Here is a 19,495-nt window from a genome sequence, read left to right on the forward strand (position 1 = left end):
TTATGAATAAACGGCTGGCGATAAATGGACTGGGTCATTACTGAATCAAGTGATCTGCAGAATAATCTATTGATTTTCTGGTCTTTCTTACTTCTTTATTATTCTGTATCATCGTATTGCAACATCAGGAGGAACTCACTGATGGATGGGGCGCTCAGACAACCGCAGTCACCATGGTGGGTTTTGTTAAAGAATGCAGCAGAAGTTTAATAATGATAATATGCGGTGTGTTTTCTTACAAGGGATCTTTGAAATTCTTGATAACATTTGAGTTTTGAAGGCCTCATCCGCACTGGATATACAAGCAATGTAATTACATACCATACAGTGACGTAAAAGGAGATGAATTTATAAAAGAAGAACCTTCATAAATCTTTTTTTTTATTACTTTTATTTTTTTGCTAAATTTTTTCAATTTACATGTGCTCCCGTGTTAAAGGCTTTCTATTCACCGAGAGGTGTCCAGATTCTTTCAGAATATTTTAATCCTCTCAAAAATGTTTGCCATTAAAATTATTCGGCCTCAAATTTCATCCAGTTAGATGCTTTTGGGTTCGCAAGATGTACAAAAGTTTGTCAGGTTCCCTGATATGAAAGTAGAAATGTGACAGAATCATAGTAAAACAAACAAACAAAAAAATCCTCTAAAACAACCAATGAACTGGGGAGTGGGTCTTGATCCTTGAATCCTAAACCTTAGAGGAAGAGCTTAACGCACTGTCTACCTTGTTAGTTGACTTTACTATCGATCCTCTTGATTCTTTATTATGTACAAGGGGACACATCACAAAACTGCTAATTGGCAATAATCTGTTTGTCAATAGTTCACGAGACTGCAGAATTTAGATAAGGAAAGTTCAAGTTTAAAATACATTATCACAGCCCCTCTATTCCTGTGGGTCTTGCTCCTGCAATAGCTTCAAGGAGTCTCATGCACAGAATAATTTACAGTAAATTATTGATGTAGGTAAGGTAGCTGAAAAGGGGAGGAGGAAAGAAAACAGACAGGAGGGACAGTGGAGTCATTTAAACAGATAGCTAAAGTTTTAAGATGGAGCATGTGAAGACTTCATTTTTTTACTTGTTTGAAGATAGTTTAAAGTTTTTAATTTTGTAATAATAATAATAATAATAAATCAAATAGCCTTGTGTTCTGCAACAAATACTCTCTGAGAATAAAGGTGAAAGCCTTTTCTTAAGAAAAAACATTAAACCTTAGCTGAGTTTATTTTGTGTAGTCTGTACAGTTCTTCCTCTGCCTGTACATGTTTTCTTAAGACACTTTGGTTTTCTGCTAAGTTCTATGGAATGTGTTATGTGTAATATATTTGTCTATGTTACATCTGGTGTACATTGCTGACTTTTTCAGTGTCAAACTTTACTAAGGGTTAGGCAATTGTTGTATTATCACAGAGCTTCTACAGCATTTCTATACTATGTTTCTCTCTGACATTGCTTCTTTTATTCTGTCTTTCAAAAGCTGTTGATTGTTAAAGGGTTATGAAAAGTTGTATTTTATTTGGACCAGCCAAAGAACTAAACAAACAAACAAACAAACAAAAACACTTCCAGCCATTTTTTTTGGCAATAATTAAATATTTTGTTGGTGCCTAGCAACCCCTACTGAGCCTGGCCCATCACCTATCCAAGTGGAGCTCTGCTCATTTCATTACTAGAAAACAAACATTTGATCAGCTGATTTTACGGCTGTATACGCTGTACAATGGCTGCGGGAAAAAGACAAGTGTTTGTTGTATGCAATAAGCATGTACCCATGAATTGTCCCAGTCAAGGAAAACGGAGCTATTTGGCTTTATTTTATTTTTAATTGCATTGTCCCAGCCACACTGTCAAAGAAAATTGTAGTTTGCGTGAATCACTTTGCAACAAACTCTTGAAAACAACTGACAGCACACAGCAGGATTTACCAACAGATCTCAACTGGAGGAAAGTTCTGGCCCGACTGGCCAAGATCAAAACACACCTTGATCATATTAAACAACTCCAACATCATAGGATGGTACGTCATTTAAATACGATCCATCGTCACATTTGAACCATCATTACTGACACAGAAGCCAGAGATTTTTCACATAGGAAATGAAGGTGGAAGCCATTCCACCATCAATGCCCTTCCCGTGTGAAATATGTACAGTAGGTGGCAGGTTTGTTACTAACAAGATAGTAAAAGTTAATAAAACAATGTATAAGGAACTTCAGTTTGAAAGAACTATGTTTATTTAGATTCTCGAATTAGGGAGAAATGGAGCGGGAGATTGATAGACAGATAGGTGTAGTGTAGAGATGCAAAACCTGCACTTACCTATCTTTTCTACAACCTACACTGATTCTCCACATCGAGAGGAGCCTGTTGAGGCGGCTCGGGCTTCTTGTTAGGATGTCCTCTGGATGCTGCCCTAGTGAAGTGTTCCAGGCATGTCCCACCTGGAGGAGACCCAAAGGAAGACCCAGGACACACTGGAGTCTCTCTGCTGGCCTGGGAACACCTTGAGATTCCCCTGGAGGAGAGCTTGCCCAAATGGCTGGGTAGAGGGAAGTCTGTAATGTCCAGTCCACATTGTTAGCACAAGTAGAGGGCCCCAAATCCAAATTTCGCTTAGGGCCCCCCGGAGGCCTGCCTTCCTCCCCTATTAAGCAGAAGACAATCAATGAATAGATATTTTTATCAAATTTTTTTCAGTTAAATTTAATATGTGCTGTATGTTGTAAATTTCTTAAAAGTAATTCATCGAGTACGTGTGCTCATGCCAATGACCAGAATGAAAATCTGGGCTGACATTACTCAGATCAAACTCTTCTAATAATTGTTGACCAGATGTTTGCATGTCTTCACTGGTATTTTGACAATTTTTCTTCAGTGATGAGCTCCAAGTCTTTGATGTTATAAATTCGACAGACAATAAGGATTTAAATATTACTTAAAACCTAAATCTGGCGGGGGCATTTTGGACCAAGTATAATACCTAGTCCAATTTTATTCTTATCTCTATCACATTAGTTTTAAAGTGATATTTAAATTTAATAAAAGGAAAAATATATATAATTTATTGAGCTGAACATGTGTTTCTCGAGGATTTTGTGACCTAAAAACATATTAATAGTAACTGAATCAAATAAGGTTTTAGTAGAAAGTGCCTTTCCTGAGTTGCAAAGCCAAGTTGACGGACACCTTTAGACTCCAGTTCAGGTTTTCTGAGCAACACTTTGTAGACCGACAAATTCAATTAAAGGACTCCTCTTCCCACTTGGAGCCGGTCTCCAGGGCAGATCTTCCGGGCGACTTGCCCCGTAAGAAATTAGAAAATGCTACAATAAAACCCTAAAAAAAAACCCAGAAAATTATGTTGGAAGTTTTTTTTCCTTTTTTAATGAACGGCCAAGAGCTGAACACCGTAACCACACACGTCCCTTTAACTGGAAGTCAGCGAAGTAGCGCAGGTAAGAGAGTTTCCCTTTTCCTCTCAACTACTCTCCACGCTCATTTCATTTCCAAACACACGCTTCGGCAGCAAATGACATCAAAGTGTGTCGGTGTCCAGCAGTGACAGGGACATATAGACATACGAAGGAGTGTGTAACATTATATGGTTGTAAGACCTGTCGGTAAACCCGGTCCGTGTCTCGCTAGAGCGGCAGCGCCGACCGCAGCAGCAGCCGGTCTGGAGCGACTCATCCAGCCTGAGGAAACCCCACTGCACGGCTGGAAATACAGCCACACGAATAAACTTTAATAATTCACAATAAGGGGAAAGTCAGAGCTCTTAAAGAATGGAGGGAAACTGGAGGTGAACTGTCCTGTTTCGAAGCTAAAAACAAAAACATCCAACTTTTTACGCTCAAGTCGAGGCGCTCATCCTCTATGAAATGTAAATCTAAGACAAGTAGAAATAAAACACATGCTGCCCCTTGTTATTCTGCGTATTGTTGCTTAGGCCGCGTACTTCTCCAAGAACTGAAAATAGAAAAAAAAAAAAAAGACAAAAAAAAGACTTATTGGTGCGCCGAAAGTCACAGTTTTAGTCGAAACTCTTTTGGTTTTCTCCAAACAGGTAGTAAAAACTTAGCAGAGTGTCATTTACTCTAAATAGAGGAACTTCTAAAAATGCAGTCAATTTTCAAAACCCGAATAGCGGAAGTTAAGCTGATAAAAATGGTTGTCTTAATAGTTACTTTTTATTTACATTTTGTGCAAATGAGACTAAAGTTTTTAATAAAATATAACTGACTGATATAAATTAATAATTGCTAAAATGTTTTATACAAAATGCTGTGTAAACCTCATTCGTTTCTGATGCTGGTCACTATTTCCCATAGTGCTCCAGCCCCCAGTGACAGACAGTTTTTCTGACTTCCATCTGCTGAAGAAAAAAAAAAAAACTCTTATCAGAGCTCTCTAGGCATGTTTGCTTAGTTTAGATCTGCACAAAACACCTTTATGATCTGAGATTTAATTTAACATGCCTCTGTAAAGACGTCACCATTTGTTCTCTTGTGCATTTATACATTTCTTCTGTATGCTTTCTTGCGCTTATTATTATTATTAATACTCATAATAATAATAAACACTGGGTACGAATGAGCACAAGAATAGATCACTGGCACTTTAAGCCCGGATTTCTCATATTCTCGCCGGATCCTTCTCCTTTGCTAATTATTGTGTTGTTTTCAGAGCAAATATGTCATATCCATGGCGACCAGGCAGGTTTATTGTCTCTCCTGTGCAATAGCTCACAAAAGTAATTAATTACCCTTTTTCCCTTTCCCTCTTGTCTTTGGTTTAAGCAGATCAGGGGAGGAAGATGGAAAGCCATCTTTCATATTAAAAATGCCACTGCTATTATACAACTAAAGGTAAACAAAAGTTTTTTCCCCTGCTTTTCAGCTTCTGATGTCCCTTTCATGCCGTAATTTATTATTATTATGCTTTTTTTTTTTTTTACAAATCACTTGAAAACAGATCATTTTCTCATGTAAAAAAGATGCATTTATGCGTGCACTGTGCGCTTTTGAAGTATTTTTTTCATTGTATCCTTGCGATGCAGCAGCTGTTCAGCCTAACTGTTGCAGATGTATTCATGCATGCAGAGCGAGCACACACTTGGCACTTTACACAGGCACTCTTAAAAAAAAACAAAAAACACACATGTTTAGACATGAAATCAGCTTGCATTTTGTGTGTTTTTTTGATTAGCCAGTCTAAAGGTAAGTTTGTTCTGGTGATGTCTTTTATTTTTTGAGGTCACCAAAATATAATACCCAACAGCAGGTGACCCTTGCAGGGGACACAAAAGTGCTGCTCAGTGCTTTGGAAGGGGTATTGTAGATGTACTTTTTGTGTGCTTTGTACAAACAGAGCTGCAAATCGACTAAGTCAGAGGAGTTTCCAGCTCCTCGTCCCTCAGTGTAACCCTCGGCTGTGATGGCATGCGTCTGCTGTCCGAAGGTTCATCTCTAGCTGGACACCAGCCAGCCTTCACTGTCAGCCCCTATGGTACAGGTTCTCATCTCTCTGCGACTCTGATGAGACGCTGCAGTATCCATCTGTCAAACATGCTGCCCCTCATTCGCTTCCTCCCTCTGCCTCCCTTTCAACAGATAAGTCAGTTGAAGCCCTTACAATCAACTTGTTAAGGCTTCACGAGTCTTAATTGGATCCAGAGATGCACTGTTCAGAATCTTGTGGCCAATTTCAAATCATTGGCTGTTTCTTAGTTTTAGCCTGCTGATTTGGATTTTTAGCTCTTTGTGGTTTCCCTTTAGGAACTACATCGGAAGATGTCAAGGCAAAAAACTTTTGTCTGATATCTCTTCTCTAAGTGGTTAATAATTGTATTAGGAGCAGCTGCAGCATCATATTGTGAGCATGTGGGAGCGGTTATTGTAAAAAGCTTTACTTATTTTAAAACAAAAATTATATTAATTTAATCGATTTCTTTCTCAAATTGTTTAAGGAACTACTGTCTTAGACCCTAGTTTCAACATCTTTTTTAAGTGACTAACACATTTGGCGCTGTTGGGATTGATGAAACAGCAGTCTCAAACTAATGTAACGTTGCAGTTTCCATAAAGGCTGATTAAAAATCCAAACTGTTCTGAAATAGAAGTTGAAGGCTATAAAAGATAAAACAAATAAAATTTTCTGTAAGACGTTCGTCCTTCCTGTTATCTGTACAGGAAGTTTAGTGTCACACACACTATTTAAACACGGGTCAACATCATGACATGAAATGCTTGCTTCCCTTTACTGTAAATGAATATCGAGTGATAAGAATCACTTAAAAGAAAAGTACAAATGTAGTAAAAAAGTAAAAAGTGTGTGATTATACACTTAAAATCAGTGTATTTTAAGTATAATCCCCCATCCCCTCCATTTTAAAGGAGGGGATGGGGGATGGTTTAAAAAAGAACACAAGTTTGAGGTTAGAGCTGTTACTGTTCATCTGCTTCCCATTGTTCAGCTTCTGATATGTCTACCTCTGACCTCATTCCTAGACGCCTCACTCACGCTCAAAACAGCTAACATTGAGCCTTCATCCTTCAGTGTCAGCATCTACTCCGAAGAGTGTTGTTAATTCCACATTCTTACTTGCATTTGGGTATGGTGTGTTCACTGACTGGAAAAAGATCTGATCTGATTTGATCCTTTTGACTTTAAGGTAATCTGTCTCTTAAACAGACTGCGGTTGCTGCCTGTGGGGGTAGCTAAACTGGGTTAGGACCTCGCCGTTTAAACGACGTACAATCCAACATTTCTATTGCTTGCAGCCTGATCAGTCAGTTAAATGCCTCATGTCTCATAAGTACCCATCTGCATCTGTCAGGGGGTGTGTAGAATTAAGCCCGTGTGTATTCCTCTTCTGTTTGACCTTGGCTGTGGACCTCCGGTCTTTGATGTCAAATAAGCATCAGTAATCCCTAGTGGCATTTGACAGGCTTCAGGACCCATTACTTTTGTTTCCCCAGCACATAAGCTTCATCAATTGCCCTCAGTGTAATGATTTTGTATACAAATTTCCGTCGCCTCAACCCATAGTGTTTTCCCGGCAAAAGTATACAGTCTCCAACACGTACGGTTATACCAGCACAAATAGCGCACATGTTTTTTTAATCATCATTATTGTTTTGATTTTAGTGCTGAGGAAATGTCCTTTTTGCATGCTTGATCAGCCAGTAGAGAAATCCAATATAATGGAGGTTCAAGGTGAATTGCATCCCTTACATCGAATCCTACCCCACCACCTCCCAATCCTCTCTCCCCGCTTCGACTCAAGGAATATTCCAAAGCAAAATAAACAAATCACACAGACAACAGTTATATAGGGTTGATTTTGAAGGCATGAAATAAGTATCGATTAAATCCTGCAGTTCATAGATGAAAATTGCCCTTTTGGTGATTTGTCCTGAGTCCTCTCAATATGCTGAAGGAAGAGACAAACAGAGGAGAGAGACTGGAGAGAAAGAGAAATGAGCCAAGTGAGAAACAGAAAGAAGAGCTTTTACAGACTTAAGAAAGAAACAAGCTTCCCCTTTCCGAGCTCATTATCATTCTTAATAAGTCTTAAGGGAAGTAGATGCGTTGAGAGTAAATGCACGGTAATCCTTACACCGGCCAAGGTTAGCAGGGACGTCAATGCGCACGCACCGTTTCCAGCTGGCCACTTTGGGACAGGACAGGGATCGCAGTAAAGGATGGATGTTCAAGGAGAAAGTGGGGACGCTTAGACGGTGTGTAAAGGTTAAGAGCCCTTTACCCCGGCTTTTAGATTTTCCTCGACTTTGCCACCTGGCATTTAATGAGCAAACAGATCGACACATGAGTGAAAAACAGCAATATTTGGCCATTAGACTGGTAGCAATATGTGATAATTCAGGTGAAGAACTGGAAAGGTGAAAAATGTGATGTCTGATGACTAAAAATACTTATACAGACTAACTGTTGACTGCAGTGTATGTCTGGCTCAGTGATTTTTGGGAGTGGTCCAGAAAGCAAGCCTTTAAATGAATTCAATAAACTGGTGACCAATTAAGTCATTTAACAAATTACCAGTTACTTGTAGTGGTTGTTCAGCCGTGTTGCTCTAATGGAAATCCGATGGCGTATACTACACTAAGTTTACAGTTTAATGTTGTCTAACAGCACTGTCATTAATATTAAAGTATTTCTATTTGTTAATCAAATGAATCCTTGGAAAGAATGTTAGACTTTTGCAGCGAACAAGGATCATATTTGTGAATGAAGCTGGTCATCTTTACTATTATTGAGTGCAAAATCAATTACATTTCTGACAACGAGTGCAACTTTACGTCTACGCACAAATATAGAAGACAGAAAAAGCTGGTTTTTTTTGTTTGTTACTTATTTGTATTTTTTTGCCAAAGCATCAACAAAAAACAGCAAGAATATCAGGCTTTCCCAGTTTAAAAATACACAGGTGCAAAGCTTCATGTAAATAGAAACGCAAACTTTGAATGCAGAACCTTGGTGAATGAGACACCATTTATCAAATATAAACAGGGAATCTCTTGCTTGGTTGTACAGATAAATAACAGGCATTGCTTGCCTGAAATATTTAGCTAATTTATAGTCTGTCTGTGGTATAATGTAAAATAACAGTCCACCTTGAAAAGGAGGGCTGAAACTAAATAATTTGGCACATCCTCCAGGCCACATTCAACACAATCACAAAACTTGTTGACAACAAAGTACATAAAAAAATCACATTGACTGAAGAGAGGATGAAAATCCACAGAGCACAGGCCCCTGGGAACCTTTCACTGCCATTTCTGTCCTGAAACAATCTGAACAGGTTCTGAAACTTTTGAACAAATATCCTGAATGAATGAATTGTTTGAACATGCTTGGGGTGGTTTTGGTGAAGGATTTAAGCTTAACCAAAGACATTTTTATAAAACGCTGCCCAGTAGTTTTACTGGATTGGACAGCTGAAGGATTGATGTTTTACTTCGTTTTCTCTATAGATAGCCTGGAGACAACAGAGCTGGTTATATTTCACGCTGCATCAACAGCAGCTATCACACAAAAAAACTGCAAAGTCTCTTAGTAGATACATTAATAATACTGAGTCGTCTCTGGGATACTTCACATTTGCTCTTGATACTCCTTGCGGTCTTTCTTTACTCTTATGTTGCTCTGACTGCAGTCTTGGTTTGTCCACCCAGTATCCTGTGAGTGGAGAGGTGTTTGAATGTGGAACATTCTTCAGCTGTCAAAACACAGTACTTTTCCAGTATTACAACTTTGTTTTTGGAGGGTTTTGAAATAGTTAATGTTTTTTTGTTAACATGAACAATTTTCAAGTCAATCGTCATTTGATTTGAAAAGGAAATTAATTTAAACTTCCGCTTTCTTATTATCCAGTTTCTGTCACCTACAATGTAAAGATGTTCTTCTAAACCAGTCATGGATTTTAAGTGTTTTTCTATAAGTTGGGCTTTGAAAAATCTCTTCTGGATGTCAACAACTATTGGCTCCAAGCAATAACATAAGTTGGAAATTAACCTGAAATAAGAACGGCAAAAATAATTTTAAAGATTTTTACTGGAAAAAAAAAAATCTGAGATAAATGAACAAATTGTTCATTTGTTGTTCTGCAAGTTGTTCTGCTTTGGGTTTATTGCTAATACAGATCCCGGACACCAAGTAGTCTTCTTAGACGCTGGAAAAAAATAATCAGTCAATGATTAGTCTTGATCGATGTAACTGGGCCAGACATCTTTATTGTTGGTTGTACGTGTCACTCAGTCCATGACTCTCTGACTTTTCCTCCTCAGTGTAGGAATTAGAAAAGCTTACAGAAGTTACCTCATTGTGAGGTCAGCAGTTGCTTATCACAAAAAAGTTGTGTAAAAACTAACTCATTAGTTTTTAAAACTCTCTTAATTGGTTCATAGAGAAAGACAGTTCCAAAACATTACATAAGAGTATTTAACTGAATGCAAAAAGAAGTCTAATTCAACAACTAGATATGCTTTGCAACATGTTAAGGTTGGAAATTCAGGAATGTATGTATTTCAAAAGCTTGCTTAGGTTTAAACTAGCAGAATGGTGATTGGTTTAAAATAGAAAATCCTTTGACATGTATCAGTTCTAAAAAAAATTGTGATCATACCAACGTAGCATCATCTGGAAGATAAAATATGATTTAAACTCAATCAAAAATCTTAATTAATGGTTCATGCACAGTTCTGCTCAGAGAGAGTGACTGGTGTAAAAAGTCAGATTTGTAAGTGGTTTATGAAGCTACAGTTTTAAAGTTTAATAAAAAAAAAATCAAGGAAACCTAAGAGAGCATTCATCTTGAGTTTTATTCTCAACGTTAAAGGCTGGGCAGCAGAATGTTTTACTAGCAACTTGTCCAGGTCATTTGAATACCGTGGCACCAGTTTTTCAATCCTACATTTTAGATGTTTTACACACTTACCCTTGTCTCTGACATTACAAAGAACAGTGACCTATAGAAGAAGCAAGTCTACATCACCATTCTTCGCATTGAACTCAATTTTGGTTGCGGCTGTGTTGGAAACCCACTCCCTTCACCCCTTTCTCCAACCATCCTCGGCCCTCTGGGGAGCCTTGGAAGACAAGAGAGCCATCGCCATGGTGATGTGAACACAGATCTCACATACACCGGTCCATTGTGACTGGCGTGCGTTGAGGTGAGAGGGAACAAAATGTCACAGCAACAGGTTTTTTTTTTTGTGTGTTTTTGTTTTTGCCGCAGTTCCCAGAGGAAATTTGCTCAGATACGTGTTCTTGGTTGCACCGGAGAGACTGTGGGATTTAAGGAAACAAGCTCACTGGGGAAACATGGAAAGAAACTCCAAATATGTATTTCTGATTCTTTGAAAACAGTCTTGTGCTTTATTAAGTGAATGCCACATCACAATTTCCTGTGCAGTGTGTGTGTGTGTGTGTGCGTGTGTGTGGTTAATTTGAGGTAGTCATTGTATGGTTAACTTAAGTGATAATCAGTAAACTCTGTTTATTTTGTTAGTTTACTGTTGGCAAAGTAAAGCTACAAAAAATTATATAAAAAGTTCTTGTTATCTTGGATCTTTTGAAATTCTGAACCTATAATTTTGATCTAACTATAGATTTGATAGAGTCTATTTAATATTAAGTGAAAATCCTACAAGGAGGGTGTAACATTCAACTCAGAAGATGTAACGTTGAGTTCAATTATTTTTTTAAAATAAACATTTTGAGGAGGTTTGAGGGGGTTGCAAGTAATGTAATGGGTTAGGGTTTTACACATTACAAACTTTTTAAGAGACTTTAATCTCTTTAGATTAGTTCAGTCCAGATTTAACTAGTCTATATGTTGATGTTCCTACGCTGGGCTTGTACTAGTTTTTTCAACAAATACGTTAACTAAATTTCACGTGGTTTTATATAATCCCTGTTCAATGAAGATTTCTTCAGTTCAGGTTTAAAAAACAAAAATTGTTGTTGAAAAGATAGTCTTTAATATTTTTGTTTCAGTGGGTTAGCAATATGTAGAATGTATTGTATATTTCATTGTGATAGATAACTTTAAGCTACAATGTAGCAAAACACTTGATAATAGTCATCTTTAAGTGTAGATGCTCATGTTGCTAAATATTAAACCAGTTAACAACACTGGGAGTTTGACAAGCTGGTAATTTTGGCTTGGTTGTTTGCTCTAGTAGCAAGCCTGCAGTCTGCTGCTGTTCTTTTAAAACTTTGTTATCTCAATAAGAGTGATAACAAATTTAATTTCCACATGATGAACATTCACTTTTATTGATACAAGAAATGATTCAAACTGCTTAGTCTGTCTTTTCTGTAATTTAGGGCAGCCTGTTTAAGCCAGCTAACTTGCAGTATTCAACAACAGTCGGAGAAGAGGGACAGTGTGCTATTCTGTGGTCTGTCCAGCTGAAGAGAATCCAATAATTTTGTTATTTCTGCTTATATCCCATGAAAGAACTTTAAACTGATGGAGGATTTTTGTCGTTTTAAAGCCATGCGTTTTAAAAACCTGTCCTCTTCAGATGTTATGAAGGCAGAATGCTGAAGGGTCCTTCTGTTTCTGCCGCCGCATCTCGTGATTAGCTGATGGTAATACCCTCCGAGCAATAAGTTGATAGTGCTCTTTGATCTGCCATGGTCTTTGCAGCATGCTATTGGCTGCCCACCTTGAAGATGGAAGGCTCTTATAGGTAATGTGGCACTGAAAAGGTGGAGCAGCTTTTGCCCTCAACCCCAGGGTAGATGTGGGCTTTGTCCTGTGACAGATTCAGGGTTGCCCTCCGTCTCAGAGGTTGTGAGGAAGAGGTCAGCCTGTGCCAGAGGCCTCAGGGGGTCTTCATACCCCCAACCCTAACGTCTGGTGTAATGTCTAGGCCTCCTGCACTCTGCTCATATGTAAAAAAAAAAAAATATTGAAGAACCACAATCATCATTTTTATTTTGGTTTTGGGATCACTGCCGAGTGCCAGATACTGGAACGCTCAATTTGACCTGTTTTAATATTCAAGAGCCTCAAGTCTCATTAATATTTGTTGATACGTAAGCCTTAGCAGTCAGGTCTTTTCATGCCAAGTCTGTAAGAGGCTGCTATCTTTGTTCCCTGAGCAGATGCAAAGGTGGAGGTCCTGAGAGATCCTTTTATGTTTGGAGACCTCTCCTTGCTCCTTTAACTGCGACCTTAACCACATCACTGCTCCGTCTCAATCAGCTCTCCGCTGTAATCCCACTTCACAATTCCTCTTGGCTAAGAGAGTAAATAAATTTTTCAGCATTTATTAGAATACAGCTTGCCAGAAGGGACTCCTTTCTCCTCTCTCCTATTGCTGCTCCAGTAATTAGTAAATTGATTAGGAGAACTTCAACACACCTCCTTGGCTCTTATCTCCCCATTCTAAGACAATATTGCAGTGCCATGGGACAGTGTAAATATTTTAAGGCAAACCCTCAGTGAATCTCATTAAATGGCTCTGGGGCAGAGCAGCTGTCTCCTGCTGAAGGTCCCAGCCAATTTTCTAAACTCTGATTAAAGAAAAGTTTTGGATTATTTAAACATACCATGTCCTGTGGGTCCCTTTTTTTTCATTGCCACACTGAAGACCTCTGTGATTCTCCCACCCATTCGGTGCTAGGACTGATCTTTTCCCTTTGGATCTATTAGTTTGAAATCATTTGGGTGATGACTCTTTGAAAGTGTTGGTCATTCTGGGATGCCGTGTTCAAATGCATTGCTACAAAGACTTCTCTTTTATGCACAAATGCTAATTAAAATTTTTTTACCCCCATCCCCGTCCCCAAGCTGCCGAGGGAAAGACTTGGTAGCAATTTGGCAGATAATCAAATTGCATTTTAAATGAAGCCATTTAAAGATGACTGGGGTCTGCTCACAGGAAGACACAGTGGCACAAATTAACCTAAAAAAACATTGCTTTGTGCACAACACAACAAATTTCACATCACAATAACTGGATGCATTTGTATTAAATAGATCACATGTGATGTTTTCTTTAATTGGGTGAAAGAAACTAAGCTGCACAGATTTGTTTCCACCAAATGTGTGCATGCAAGAATTCTGTTTTTCTTTTAATTATTATCCTCCACTCGCTAAGTGCCATCTTTTAATAATGCGCCCTCACAATCGGACCAATTGCAGCGAAATGCTAATTCGACTTGATTTGTTAACGGATGCGTTACCTAGGCAAAAAAAACATTTGTCCTTAATTTTAGATTTTCAGCCTGACAGAAATGGTAAACTGGGTGGAAAATATTGTCAACAGCTATGTTTGTCTACAAAAAAAATGTGCTTAGAAGCTGTCCCCTCACATTTGGCATACATCATTAAGTTTGTCGTGGCCAATCAAACTGTCTGCTCACACAGCATTCCAGTACGTATTAGTGACAACTCGTTAGCGGAAAACAGAAAACTGACACAAAAAATTTGGGAAACGGGCCTGAACTGTTTATCTCCCGGAATAAGCTAAAAGTGTGATTCTGATTAAATGATGGAATCGGATCAAACATGCATCTCCATGAATGTTTTCTTTTATATCCTCTCTTTTGTTATAGAAAGCTGAAGACACTTACTTTTCTTTCTCATGAGCTACATTTTCAGTAAATGTAACCACTATGACGGCTTATATCCATAAAACACTTTATGGACAGCATGACAAGAGATTCTTGACTCACAAGTTTAAAGGGTTCTTAATTGATTGTGATTTGCTGGCTGGGAAGTAGTGACTGTACAGTGGAAGTAAAAATACTCTGTTAGAACCATTTTCTCCCCTTCCATCTCATGTTTCTAAGGGCTAGAGGTGTTTCTGTTGCTTTGGTGTAGTAAGGCGAGCACTTTAAGACACAGATTTTGCAACTTTACTCACCAATACACATATAAAAGTGTTTTTTTCAGCTAAGAGACGTTTACTGGCGCAGTAACCGCTTTTTGTCTCGTGTAGCGTTCTGGTCTTTGTCTTGCTTATTGTTATTGACTATATAAAAATACGGAAGAGAAATATTTCTCACTTCAAAAAATTGTTGTTCTGCAAGAACAAACAATAGAATATAGCTGCGCAGATTTGTTTCCAATGTGATTCGGTATTTAAACTTTTTGTCAAGTTCAAAATACAACATTTTTGATTATTTTAAATTTTTTTTAGATCAAAAGTGAAAAAACCTTTTTTTTTTTTTTTTGGGAGGGAATGTTTAATTTTAAAAAGCTGGGTAATAAGCTAAATCAGGAGAGCACAGTTCCAGAGTAACTATCCTTCAACTTTAAAATGCATCTCTTCTCCAACACACCTGAGTCAAATGGCTGCATTCACTCATCAGCAGCTCATTTAGTTCTATGGAGTTCCTGGCAAGAAGCCATTCATTGATTCAGGTGTGTTGGAGAAGGGATGTACTTAAGGCTTTGTTAACACGAGGACGCTGTTGGAAACCTCCGCTATTTTTGGATGTTGGTTGGGGAAAAGCTCTACCTTTAGATGGCAGTGTAATATTGTTTAGACAAGATTTCTTGAATCCTGCTGTAGTTGTCATGCTGGGGCACTGGGATGTTAGCGTATCGCTGAATGCTAAGGATCATCCTTAGCTCAGGCTGCATCTGATCCTTCAACCATGCGTTCTGCGGAGTACTTCACACTTGTAGCTGAAAAGCTCCACTCTGAGATCTTGTTTTAAAAAGTGCTGGTTCCAGAGACTCCGACCACTGGAGTTGTGACTGGACTGCAACAAAAGTGTTACAGTTTCATTGAAAACTAGCTCTGCGCAGACGAGGCCTTCGTTGTTGGATAGTAATCCTCAAGTACTGAACTTGGGCATCCCTGTGTGAAGCACACAATATTTTCTTGACATGTTTTCTGCTGCCTCATTTATAGAAAAGTAAGCAGCACAATTGTTGGGATTATTTTCCCCCATGATCTTGTTTAGTTCAATCCTCCACAAAATGCTTGCAAGTTTATGAATCAGGAGTCTGCTTTTCAATCACTGAATGTGTAGTCTCACTTACCTGGAAATTAAAATGAAAGCAAAAGATGGAGATGGATAGATTTCTAAATTGACCTCTGATGTGAGGGTGGATGGATGGAGCGAGCAGCTACTTCTACATTGATCATTAAATACTGTTTCATCTTTCTTTTAGGTTCCTTTAATGATTTCTTGAGATTTCTGTAATTGCCTCAAATATTTCTCTTTCAAGCTTCTGACAATCTTTAATCTTTAGCCCGATCAGAAATATAGAGGGTAAACTCAAGGGATGAACCACAACCAACCACTGAGGCAAATTAAAGTACTCATTTGTAACTGCCTCTAACAGCCTCTCTGACACAATTTTCCCATTTCTTTTGAGAAAACTGTTAAAATCTTCTCTAAATTCTTTTTTAAAAATTACCAAGGTAACACATTAATACATCCTTCCACTTTGCATATTTTGGCTTTGAAAGATGGGCCAATATTGTTGTTTATTTCACTCCAGATCCCTCCTGTCCACGGCCATCTCCATCTTTAGAGACCCTTTGAAGAAACCTACATAGTTTGAATTATTACTGCTTTTAATTTCAATTTCGAATGGTATTTTTAAATCAGATGAATTTAACTAATTAAAATAAGTCCCAAATTGGACTTCTATAGCTGTTAAAGTCCTGTTCAAATTTAGTCTGAACAAAAATGTTGAAAGTCAGGGTTTAATTTAATTGACCTTTCAATCACACTTTATTAAAGTCTAAAGAAGAATTTTGCAAAACATAAAAGTCTGTTTCCAGGAAAGGGAGTTATTGGTTGTTTGTATCTTTAGATTTATGGAATATTGTGGCCCCACTCAGCATTATGCTGATTCTTGTAAAAGTTTATGATGCCACAGGAAGCTGGGAGATAAAAAGCTTAAAGTAGTTTAGTTTCATACTGTGGGACAAATTTACCTATAATCTAAAGGCAACCAAAACACTATCAGTTCTGATTAATAAATCATGAAATAAAAGCATCATAATTCTCAACCTTGAGGCCTCCTAAAGCACTCTGCATGCCTGTCCTATTTATTCATTTTTGCTCTCTAAGAAAAAGCTATTTTCCCCCTTTTGAAGCCACCCAATCACCGTCTTATGATGCTGATTGACAAATATTGTTGCAAACTTCATGACACAAGAGGGATTTGATTGATAAAGAGGATGACTGATCATAAAACTGCAGTCAATATTTGGCTACAGCTTTATTTCCTCTCACAATGACAGTGCACCGGGACATCAAAGATGCACGGTTACACAGATGTTGATGGCAAAACATCTATTTACACTTTGTTTCTGCCTCAGAGTGATAATTCTGCGTCTGTTTGAATAATATCCTATGATACTAAGTGTTCTTAGCATATGTATTTTATTTGGAGCAATGTTTAATGGGCAAAGCTAACCAATTTCTGAGTGTTTTGGATGAAAATCTTCCTCTAATTACTGCACTGTGTAGATTGTTTGGTCCCAGTCCCTCTGACTATATTAAAAAGTCTCGCTTATTTATAGAAGTAAAATTTTAGCTTCAGAAACAATAGGATAGCTCCGTTTAACGGTACGGCAGACTTTATCTTTTTAATAAAAAAAATCCTGACTTGGTGAAAGTTTAATTAATAAGAGACTTAAAGCTCACAGAATGAGCAAGGGAGTTGGGTCTTTAAGGAGGTACTTATTTTTCCATCTGGGCTATTCTTCGAAAAAAAGTGTCAATTAGAGCGTTAAGCTGAAGAGACAAAAAATGTCATTAGTTCTTGGGAAAAGAATAATGGGTTTTAAATGTTTTGCTTCAGAGGAAGACCAAAAGCACAGCGAGTCTTTTGTGTTTTCATTTATTTCCTGCAATTATTAGAGTTTGGAGGAGGGATTTATTGTTCTGCGGTGCATTACGGATGACACCAAAGCCCTAGTTTTTTTTTTCTCTGTTAATTTTCTTGATTTGTTATTTTTGTTTCATGGAGTTTCCTTTTTTTCCTGCTAAATATTTGTACTAATCAGGTCATGTTTAGGAAAGCAATAAATATGACTAATCCTGGTCTTTGCTGCTTCTAATATCTTTGGGATGGATTGTCTGAAACACCGTCATCATGAAGATTTAAAAACCTGACATCACACCTTTTGTGTGAGATTAAATAATCATTACAATATTAGGATAATACTAATATTGCTGCACAGTGGTGCAATTATTAGCGGTGGAGCCTTGCAGCAAGGAGGTCCTCAGTTTGAATCCCAGTCTTTCTATGTGAGTTTTGCTTTTTATTCTTGCCACAGCCGCTAACATAAAACTTCTGTCATAGTTTTCAAAAGTACAATTTTCAGCCATTTTTTTTTTTTACATCTGGCCTTTTGTGGTGCAGATTATGATGCATGTCTCACATCAATGACTTGAAAGTTGGATGACCGTTCAGACTGCAGATGCTTTGAAAACAATTGGATACATATTCGATTTAACGTCACATATGGATGTGGCACAGTCCAGTTTTCTTCTGTGAAGAGATGGGAATTGGGTGGTTAAGTTTGCTGTGAAACTTAACCAGCAGGATATGTGTCACATTTGTCTGCTGTGTGAATAGCTTTAAAATCTCAAATGAACCAAACATGAGTTTTGTTGGAGTTTGAAAGGAACTGCAAATGAGACAACAAACTCTACAAAATTACCTTAATTTTAAAATATGCAATCAGCATATATTCTCAAAAATTATCCAAATTATTTTTATTGATGTAGGACTTCTGGTACAAAGTTCTTCAGTAAATAAGATCTTCAGCATATTCCATGGGTCAACAGGCAAGGCGTTCATCCTGGCCATATCCCCAGTCCAATGCAGGGCCAACACAGGGGACACATGAGACAAAACCTCTGCTTGCACAATTCAGCCCATTGGGAATTTCAAACCTCCAATTATCCTCACATGGTTGTTTTTGCAACGCGTGATGAAACATGCATACCTGTTACAAATGCTTCATGGGGAATAATAAAACTATGGTACAAAATAGAAAGAAAACCTTAAACAGAAAATTAAAAAGGTAAAATCAAAGCAATGAAAAACAAAGAATAAAAGATTAAAACTATAATTCTGGCAGTAATATAAAAATATACTGATCTGTAATCAGGCCAGATCTTGTCTGTAATGAACGTCTTGCATATTGCCATTTGAAAGGTTTTTCATGCAGGCACAAAGTGTGACATTGGTGTTTAAATGAATCCCGCATTTACTACTGGTCATAGTGCAAGAGGTTTGAGGCACTGAGCCCAAAATATGTCAGTGATGTGTGCCACACACAACAGGAGATGGCTTTTGCATCGCGGTGTGAGTGCTGGTAAATGATTGGTTACAGGAGATCCTCCAATAAATTAATTGTTTCCACTTCATGGTTAAGTATGTGCTACTCTTCCAAATCGAGTGCTGGTACTTGGTTATTACACTTTAATAGCTCGCTTGCCAAACTAACGATATATTACTCCATGTGCTGGCTCAGATCAGAGAAGATGAATTGGCTATTAATTAGAGTTGCACTGAGAGGGCACAGGGGAGAGACTACTCATAGCCTTGCAATCAGTGTCAACGGGGGCCTTTTTTCTGACTGGGACAGACAGGGCAGGCCCAGGTCACCGCGCCTTACTGAAACCAGTAAGACACTATGGAAGAGCCAGCCTCAAACTTGACCGTCTCCTTCGAGCGCATCAAAGGCCAAGTGACGTGTAGCAGCTGTGAGTTCATCTGATGATATCTGTCAGGAGCGCGGGCCGAGCAGCAGAGATGTGTGGGAGTTTTCTTCTTTTTTTTTTTTATCTCCCTCGCTTTGGCTCGGCGAAGTTCCTTAACAAAAGCCTCACGTCCGGATGACTTTGAAATAGAAAGTTATGGAGGAAATATTTGACAGGCAGAGATGATTTGTAGTGAATATTATTGTTTGGCTCCCTTTTCTTGTGCAGACTCTAAATTAGGCCTTTTATCACAATTAATTAAGCTTG

General features: G+C 38.1%; 1 protein-coding gene across 2 annotated transcripts in view; it reads left to right on the plus strand.

Annotated features, from left to right (window-relative positions):
* Nucleotides 1-3,274: 3,274 nt before the first annotated feature.
* The window catches only part of casz1 (castor zinc finger 1), a 217,920-nt gene continuing 201,699 nt past the window's right edge, over nucleotides 3,275-19,495 (plus strand). Inside the window, exons 1-2 of one of the 2 annotated variants that reach the window (XM_044123105.1) lie at nucleotides 3,275-3,459; nucleotides 4,807-4,872. The gene's annotated coding sequence lies outside the window, so the exon portion shown is untranslated. Of the gene's footprint in view, nucleotides 3,460-4,803; nucleotides 4,873-19,495 lie in introns of both variants that reach the window. The other variant, XM_044123114.1, reaches the window with a different exon arrangement.

This window comes from Gambusia affinis, linkage group LG01 (genome assembly GCF_019740435.1).
Source record: "Gambusia affinis linkage group LG01, SWU_Gaff_1.0, whole genome shotgun sequence".
NCBI lineage: Eukaryota > Metazoa > Chordata > Actinopteri > Cyprinodontiformes > Poeciliidae > Gambusia > Gambusia affinis.